This window comes from Coenobita brevimanus, chromosome 86, assembly GCF_032717465.1.
Source record: "Coenobita brevimanus isolate Jiangsu-jjx chromosome 86, ASM3271746v2, whole genome shotgun sequence".
In the NCBI taxonomy this organism is placed as follows: Eukaryota; Metazoa; Arthropoda; class Malacostraca; order Decapoda; family Coenobitidae; genus Coenobita; species Coenobita brevimanus.
In genome coordinates, this window is record NC_137039.1 from 3,791,711 (window position 1) to 3,801,409 (window position 9,699).

Consider the following 9,699-nt stretch of genomic DNA (forward strand, 5'->3'; position numbering starts at 1 on the left):
TTAGTGTGTTTGGAGCAGCCCAGGTCCCGCTACCTTCACTGACAACTCACTAGGTATATTTTTGTTGTGTTTAAAGCCCCCTTGTAGCAAACATTAGCATTATCAGTATATTTACAGTTAGTGAGATGTTTCAAGTCTGTGTGAAGTGTTTGTAGGTAATTTACTAAGGGCTAATTGACCGACTTGACACATTTGATGCTGTAATGGCACGGTGTATAGTGTAACTGTACAAGATAATTATGAGAAAGGTTGTGAGTGTAAGTCATAGCTGTGGTAGTTCACCTGACACAATGGCCTGAAACAAGCTGTGGTAAAATTATAGTTTCAGCCAGCCACACAACTACCAGATTTTGATCCATTTTTGTGGTATTTTAGACAATTGTAAGACATGTTTGTGGCATGTTTCTCCTAAACTGTTTTTGTTCAAGAAGATAACCTAATCTGTCCTTCAAGAGTAAAATAAAAAACCTGTAATTTGTGACAACTATGCCATAGAAGAAAAGTGTCTCTAAAATACAGTACCAAAAAAGCAGATCAGAATCTCTTAATTCTGCAGCAGACTAAAACCAGACATGGGCATGATAAGAAAAAATGATTATGATTTGATTTTGATTATCGTCTGGAATATTTTTTGATTGTGATTAAATTAGGCAATGATTACTTGTTTTTCGTTTTTTTTATTATGATTTGATTATGATTACTTCAGTTTTTGTATTTTTGATTATGATTATGGTAGATTTTTCTGTTTTATTATGATTACTTTAGTTTTTGTATTTTTGGTTATGATTTGATTTTTTCTATTTGTATATGATTATGATTAGAGTATGATTATAATCACATTTCACTGTGATTATTTATAGAAAAATAATGATTAGCAGTGATTAAGGACAATGCCCACATAGTTAGCAAATTACATCTATTAGGTGCATTGTTCCATATTTGAGTACAGTAATAACCGTTTAAATCACTTACTAATGACATTAAAAACTTACATTTTGTGTAAGGGGTTTTATTGGTTTTTGCTATATTACTTCTATAAATTCATTTCAAATCATGGTCCCTCAAGTCCTCCGTGAATGTATTAATTTGTTGGGCGCAGCAATAATGAAAACAAAGAATTAATCAATGCAAGATAAATATAGAACTGAAAAGTATGATTATACACTGGATTTTTTGTAGGCTAGATTTGATGTAAGCTGCATTACCAGTACTTCTCAATTACATGTTGGTTGCACTTGATAAACATCAACTCCTCAAAGCGAACGTCTGTCATTCTGCATCGCTCAGGACGAAAGACTTTCCCAGCAATAGAGAAAAGTCTCTCAGCTGGAGCTGATGATGCTGGGATACACAGATATTGGAGAGCCAGTATTGTTAGTTCAGGTAATGTTGACTGGTTCTGTTGCCAGAAGAGAAGGGGATCACTGTCATCATCTGTTGTTGGCTGACTTTGGTAGGATTTTACTTGTGATGGAGTTGATGTAGATAGGAAAGAGCTCGTTGATGCTGATGGTATCATAAATCTGAACAGCTTGCACTTCTTTGGTGGGGTGTCCTTATTTTCCTGAAGGGAACCCTTCTCTTCATTAGGCATAATTTCATCTACTTTAGACCTCAGTAGAGATTTCATGACCTTGACTTCTTCTGGTGAGCACCAGTCCACCTTAAAGCCTGGATGTAGGACTGAAGCCAGCTGAAACATCTCCATGTCATCATAGATCTTCAACCTTCTCTTGATTGAGCTTTTGAGAGTAGTAATCATCTTTGACATGTATGTCTGTGATAGTTGTTCAAGCTCAGCTTTCAGTCCACAAATACATGGAATTACTTTGCTTGACGTTACAACATTCTCTCCCTGACATTCTAGAGTTGCTACTCCAGATGGTGTCAAGATGGCTGTTATTTCCTTGATGAGATTAAGTTCATATTTGGTTAGCTTTACTGGACAGTCTAACTGATCAAGCTTGACTGGATCAATCTTCAGAAGGGAGCGAAGCATCTTGTTACTGATGTTCCACCGGGTTGCATTTTTGGCCTGAGGTGTGCATTCATCTTCAAGAATGTCAGATGCCAGTGCAGAATGATGAATGTGTGATACTAGACGTGAGGCTTTTCCAATGACTTCTGATACAGGTCCTGCTTCCTCGAGCACATCTTTCGCAGTATTTTGTAAATTATGAACAAAACATCTGACATGCTCAGGCAAGAGCTCCAGGAACTTCTCATTGTTATCAGGAATGTCAAAAGCGTCATCCTCCTCTACACTTTCACTGTCTTGATTAGTGTCCGCATCGTCCATACTGGGAAGTGTCACAAATGCTTCAAGCATATTGCTGGCACTGTCGGTACAATTGTCAGAATCTTCTTTTCTAGGTTAAAGCTAGTAATGATTTCAGTGAATGTGGCATGAATCTTTTCTGCAGTGTGGGACCCTTTGAATCTCCTGCAAGCTAACATTGTTGACTGGAGCTGGAAGTTTTCAATGAAATGACATGTGATCCCAATGTACGAACGCATTTGTCTGTTTGTCCAAAGATCAACTGTAACAGAAAAATACCCAATAGAATGAAATTTGTCATTGAGATGTTCTTGTATTTTTTGAGTTTGAAAGGGAAGAAGCTTGCTGCTGAGCTCCTTGCAGTTTGGAATACTGTAGAAGGGCTGGGCCTTGTTTAGAAGGGCTTGAAAGTTAGAATCCTCAACTCTTGAAAGAGTTTGGGGAGAGCCGGCAATGAAGCAAACCAGTAACTTATTCATTTCCTTTTGGGGGGGATCGCTGTTGCTCCATTTTTTCTTAGTACAAGATACACCGAAGTCCGTTATTGGAGCAAGTTGACTCCACATTGCTGACCACCTTGACAGCTGGATGATGTTTCTGCAAGTAGAAAGTTACAGAATATATTGCACTATATATTACACACACACACACACACACACACACACACATAGTGCACTTTGTGTTATTTGTTTGGCTGACACACTAATTTATACATTGTTATCCAAGAGCACCCGTTATTATACCATTAATTATTGTGTTCTCCCAACTAGCACTCTTAGCTGTAATGGTGTGTGGCTTATATCTTTTATATGCATTTTATTTAATGCCATTTCTTTAAACCTTTAAGCATCATAAATTTAGTACACCTATAATGCATGCAGAAATGTGGCATTAAGAGGTGATACATAATGACAGCATTCCAGCATATCCATGTGAATCTGAGCGATTTAACCATATGACTACGGGGATGATAGTCAACACAATTTTATACACAGTCACCCCATACCATTAGAGATCCAGAGGCAGTTTACTGACGTCATTGGTTGGGGATGCAAATACGAGTAATCTAATATGAAGCAATCCCTCCTGGGATTGAATTCAGGACCATGTGGTTAGCATGAGTCCTACTGATCACATAGTCATATGGTTGAATCCCAGGTGTGAATGTAGATCCATCACTGTAGAATAGTACAGTATTAACAAGCAGCTTAATTCATTTCCTATAGAAAGTTGTTAGTACTGTACATAATGATACAATTATAAATTATCTTACTTTCACGTGAGTATGGAAATTTGAAGTCCGTCGAATGCTACCACTAACAAACTTGTCACAGTGCTTGCATTTCAGTTTCACTTGAGTAGTAGGATCTACCTTTGGAGCTGCCATGAAAATGGTCCAGTATAGGTGGCCTCATGATGATATGGAGATGTACTTGTTGAGGACTGGAGTGGAGTGATGAGTCTCTACCAGATGTCTGCCTTATATAGTTAACAGCATGTGCATGTACAAACATGTTGGGTGGTGCCATATATTCCAAGCATGTTGGAACATGTATAGCCTCTGTGTGTATTTGACTGATATATCATGGGAGATAAACAAGTACAAACATGTGAGGTGGTGCACTGCTAAGCTTTAAAACATACTTGGACCTGGATCATGTATGTAACTGACTAATTTACCTGAAAGAAAACCGCTCCATGAAATATACAAAGAAATAATCACAATAATCACATTTTAATCATTGATTATTGTCAAGAAAAATATGGTTATGATTTGATTATGATTAATGCTGCAGCGTAATTTTTGATTATGATTAATGCAGCAGCGTAATTTTTTATTATGATTTGATTATGATTATGCTGCTTGCCTAAGGGTCCCTCATCAAGGCTGGGGGACAGCTGAAGGGCCTGGATGATCACTCCAGGTCCTCAGGAGGAGGTGAAGAGAGACAGGGAGAGTGATGTAGTGATGCCAAGGGAGAGTGAAGGACAGGCCAAAGCAAAATGATACAATGGGGTCAGTGGAGAGTGGAGTGGTGAGAGTGAGGGTAAGGGAGAGCATGGTGAATGGGTGTGCCAGGCAGCAATGGAGACAAGACAGACACAGCAGAGGCGGGAGGTGCAGGACGTTTCATTTGCACACCACTCGTAGATGGCCTTGACTCTCCTTCGGTGCTGCTGGCAGGGGAGAAGAAGGAGGCGATGGTGGTCTGGCATGCTGGCGTTTTTTTAACTGCCAGGAGCTCCCTTGTACACCTTCAGGTGTTGCTTGATGCCAGGCATTGATGCATCACTCTGCGCTGGGTTCAGATCCTTGTCCCAGATGAATGCAGTGCCCTTGTCCATTATTGCAAAAGTAACTCCTTCAAAGTTTTAATGTTCAGAACACAAAGGTGCCCATCCTTGCCACCTTCCTGTGCCTCTCCCACTCATTCCCTGAGCTCAGTGTGCTGCTCCATGGTGTGTCGGAGGTAGTACACCTTGAAATTCCTGATGATGTCCTGGTCCGTTGGTGGGAATACTGCACAGTCAGGTCCCGCTCTTCACGAGGATTGTGTACTAGAACACCCAGTGGATGTTTAATTCTGTAAATAGCCCAAACCTACAAGAGAAGTCACAGATTTCAATGTTTTAGCTATTCTTATTACCTACGAACCCACTGTAACACCTGTAGCTAATGCATTTAATGGCACATTAATACTTCCTAAATAGATAGTACAGGATGATACACAAACCCTTCTGGGTACAGTGTACTGTACTCACCATGCCACGATGACAATGAGGGTTTGCAGTGTGCTGAATAGCATATACAGTACCTATACAGGGTACAAGTATGCCTTGATATACAGTACCCTTAGATGCGATACCCTGGCTAACAGTGGTGGTAGAAATACCACCATACCCCACCTAACGATGGCCAAACCCAGGTTTAATCGGTGGATTGTGAGCCACAGCTCAGGCTGTGCTGGCCGTGCATCACTGTAAACAACTCGACCCGTACGCAAACTTATGCATAGTGCTACACAAAGACGGAGAGAGAGAGGTTATTCTTTTTTCACCAGATGATGCCGTGGATGTATATCTTCAAGTTTATAATAAAAAAAAAAAAAAAAATCCGTGTTTTTGCACCACAGGGTGGGATAGAAAGGGTAGCTAATTGTGCAATCCACAGGTTAACAATTGGTTTTGTTTTGTGTTTTACCAGTTTTTATGATACAGTACTTTAGACTAAAATTGTGTGTTTAGTTTGATTTACAAACTGTTTTTAGACTTAGATTAATATGTTTTAGTTATAGGTGGTGTGAACATTGTCATTTTGGAGTACAGTTTACTAAGCTTGATTTTTTCCAAACTTATGTTTGATGATTTTCAGATTTTATTTGTTGGTTTTAGTGAGTTGTTTACAGGTGTTAGGCTTAGGTTAGCTTCTTTTACAGCTGTTAGGCCATGTGGATTGGCATTAAACTTGTTTTTGGGCACATTTGGGTGGGTTTAGGACTTGGTTAGGGGGGAAACCCAAGGCTGAAAAACGCATCCCATTACTTCACGTTAATTTTTTTTTTTTTTTTTTTTTTTTTTTTTATGTGACCGACTCTGGGCATAGGCTTCACAGCCTGCTTTCAAGGCCCAGTAGTCCTCCTACGTACCGCACACCTCTACATGTCACCACTTCGGCACTAACACTCACCGTCCATATTGAATACATGCTAGGGCTGTCTCATACAGGACTGGTGTATTGGTATTAGCGGGGGTATTTTTACGACATGTCGGCGGGCCTTCTGGTAGATCAGTAAAGTCTGATTTTATGAAATTCAAATCCTTAAACTGTTCCCTGCCTCAGCGGGATTTGAACCCGGGTCCGTCAGGACTGCAGGCCAACTCTCTACCGATTGAGCCACCGCCTCTACCCCGATATACGATACTTTCGCCTAACAATGGGTTTTTACCTAACCAATGGCATCGTTAAAGCGGAGTATACCTGTAACTGCACAGTTTAACTGTATAGGACAGTATTTCTCGCCAATAACTTGCAAAAAATTCACTTATGAAGCACTAGGAACAGCTGATGCAATGGGAAAGGCAGGAAATACCTTGAAATAATTTCCCAGAAACATCCGTGAATATGTGAAGCCACAGATAGTGCGGGTTGACTGTAGTGATGTGGTGTTGTGGGGCAGGTGCACCACATTGGTGTTATCCACCTGGTCCTCCATGCACTCAGGGTGTCTCGGGGCATTGTCCTCTAACAGGAGGAAACAGTTGGCAAGGTTGCTCCTGTTGGCATAGTTGTGTTGTGCAGGCAGGGGGACAGGTGCCCTGCCATGTATGACTGGCAGAGTGTGTAGGTCAGCCAGGCACTGGGGTTACTTCTCCAAATAACCACAAGATTTGTGGTAGGTGGTGGCGACCATCATCCACTCACTTGATGTAGTGCTGCCTACTTCTTCCTTAGCCTTTATCATTCTTTTTCTGTGCCTGCCCTCCCCTCTTCCTATTTCTCCCATCTTTCCTGTCACCTCTTATTGCTTTTCTTTTCTTTACAGGTGGCTTTACATTGAGTAACAAGCCAAATGGTTTCCTGTAAGCCAAGGAACCATTTACAACGCTGGGTGGTAACCATATAGCCAAACCATACATGCTTCCTACGTGTCAACAAGTGGGCTGGTGGAGGGTTAGTGCCCCTCCCTGTAAAACAAATAATTCAGTGTCAAATGGCCACCCCTAGGGATTATGGCAACTGGCAATAGATAGATAGATAGATTCTCCTTTATGAACCCTGCCAGTGCTTGGAGGTTCTCCCAGTGGTACACAAAAAGTGGCTTGAGATTCATGCCCCCCTCTGCATTGGCACCAAGGAGGAGGTGGAGGTGGTCCTTTACTGTCTGGAACCTAGGTGCACGTCTTTCATCCTGGCTGATATAGGTCGTCTTTGAAATCCGCATCCAAAACAGTCTTGTTCTGTCAAAGTTTAGGGTCTGCATAGGAGAGTATCCACCTCCTCTATAATAGCCAGTGCAGGGAAGGCCTCAGCTGCCATGTAGTTTGTGCTTGCAGCCTTGCCAGGCATAGGCATATGTTATTGCCTGCACGGGCCTTGAAACATTCAAGTCAATCTGTGCTGGCGTTGAAGTCCTCCCTGGCCTCCAGACTGTCCTTATCCTTAAGGTCCTTCCACAGATCTAGGGCCTTACTGGAAGTGAAGGAGTGGTGAAGAGGTTGGTTTGCTTGGTTCAGGTCATTGACCTACTGAACCAGGAGTTGCTGTATATCCTTCAGGCTCCGTTGCTCTTGTTAGACATTTTGCTTTCGGAAGGCACGTTCTGCAGTGCCATAATTATAGCATCTGATTTCTCTGTGACTGTCGTGACTGTGGACTGGGGCAGCTTTAGGACATTAGTATTCTTGCTTGGTCCCTGCCCCTCCTTATGGTGCTTAGCAGTGTCTGATTTCTCAAGCATCAGTAACACCATGCTTTCCACAGTAGCACCAAACATGATTTCCAAATTCAAAGTTTCACTTATTTCACACATTAATAGTTTTTTCTTCACTTACTGTCACACACAGCATTATTTGTAGCGTACTTGCACTCTTACTTGATGTCAGCAATAGTGCTTCAAGGGTCTTACGCAAGTGAGAAGGTTAGGTAACTCAGACTCCGCGAGGGAGACGATGACTGATGCAGGACACGTGTGTGAGTGGGCAAGTGAGACGAAGGGTTGGTGCGAAGGCTGCAGCCTGCACATACCCAAGATGTGGGCCCTGCTCATATAAACAGTGGGGGACCGTCTTTGCTTAGACGCCTGACTGTCAACCTGCGTGTGTCTCCACATATTGTTCTAGCAAAATTGCGACTCCTTTTTTTTTTTTTTTTTTTTTTTTTTTTTTTTAAGAACATGATATAACTTTTGTATTATGCCAAACCATGATGTCACCTTTTAGCCATGTGGGGCCTCCCACTGCTGTTTACTTTGATGTGGGCCACTGAAAAGTAACATCAGGGTTTCAGACCCTGTAAACTTTTAAAGTTAATATTTCTATAAGTATTCTTATTCATGTACTTATTTATTTTTGCCTGTAATCAAAGATGTATATAATGTTCTATACTTAATTGAACCCCAGATGAAAATGGGTTGTTGATTGCATGTCATATCTTGAAGGTTCCATAACTTGCACGTACCCTGTTGTCTAGGTATGCTGGGCTGTTGTTTTGAAAACATGGTAGCCTTTACTCTTTTATGCAATCATTCTCAGTACTAGAATATTTAATACATATTTATACATACAGTTCTTCAATACTATATATAAGTTATTGCTGTTGCTTAACTTTGGTCTGTCAGGCCTAGCAGTCCCATTTACCACAGATAAGCAACCGCAGTTTTGGGGTTGTCTCACAATTGCAGCACAGTACATACACCATGTAGGGATCTGGCACCCCCATATTACAGACAGTACCTCACCAGCATCAGACCAGGCTCCTTACCACTGTGAGATGCAGTGAAATATGAGAGTTTGGTTCCTGAGTGGATGCTGCAGTTGTTCCACCCAGGGTGCACAGTGCTACCATGTGTAGGTCACTTGTATCATATCGTATTGTTTATAAAGGCTCCAACATGCTTGCATGTGTCGACCTTGGTCACCTAATGATGGCTATCCACACTGCTTAATCTCTGGCAGCTTACCTATTCAGTCCCTTATCCGTGAGGTCACACTCTATGACGAAAGCCAAATAATTAAGTGAACATAGTAAACGGTTCTAAGATGTTTTCTTCACCTGCTTAAAATGACTTGATACCAGCCACTTTATAGGGAACCTCAGTCACTGAAATGCTTAAAACAGCCAAGATCTTCCTTTGAGCAAGCTTGCATCAAACCCTTTTAACTGGAGGTTTCCTGATGACCCCCTGCTGAACCTCTTAACTCTGATGATGCACATATTATTTAATCCTTTTTACCTTTAAGCTGTTACATTTAACATGGGAGGGACTTTTCCAACATGAGGGGTTAGGTAGAGCCTAAATAAACCACTTCAGTAAAAGAGATCTTTCTGTAGTTGAATATAGTCATTTAGAGACAGAAGAAGCATTCAGAGTGCAGCACCCATGCCCTACATTTCCTACAGTTGGTCTAAGGAACAAACATTTGTCTTTGCCTTGTGACCACAGCTTTCATCTGATTGTTCCCAAAATCAGATCCCAACATCCTCGACTGTCCTTCACCTGTTCCACCAAGTTTTATCTATAGAATAATATCACCTTGATATTTGACTGATTGTTATCAAAATCAAATCTTCTCATCTTTGCTTTACCCTGAGCCCCTCCACCAACTTTGATTAGAATCAGGTAAAAACTGTAAGTTGACCTTGTCTTGCAACTCTGACCTTTGACCTGTTGTATTAAGAAAACTTTAGCTCAATCCCTTAT

At 41.2% G+C, this 9,699-nt stretch overlaps 1 pseudogene; it reads right to left on the reverse strand.

Moving 5' to 3' along the window:
* Nucleotides 1-1,201: 1,201 nt before the first annotated feature.
* On the reverse strand, nucleotides 1,202-2,947 carry LOC145410762 (zinc finger BED domain-containing protein 4-like; annotated as a pseudogene).
* Nucleotides 2,948-9,699: the final 6,752 nt, after the last annotated feature.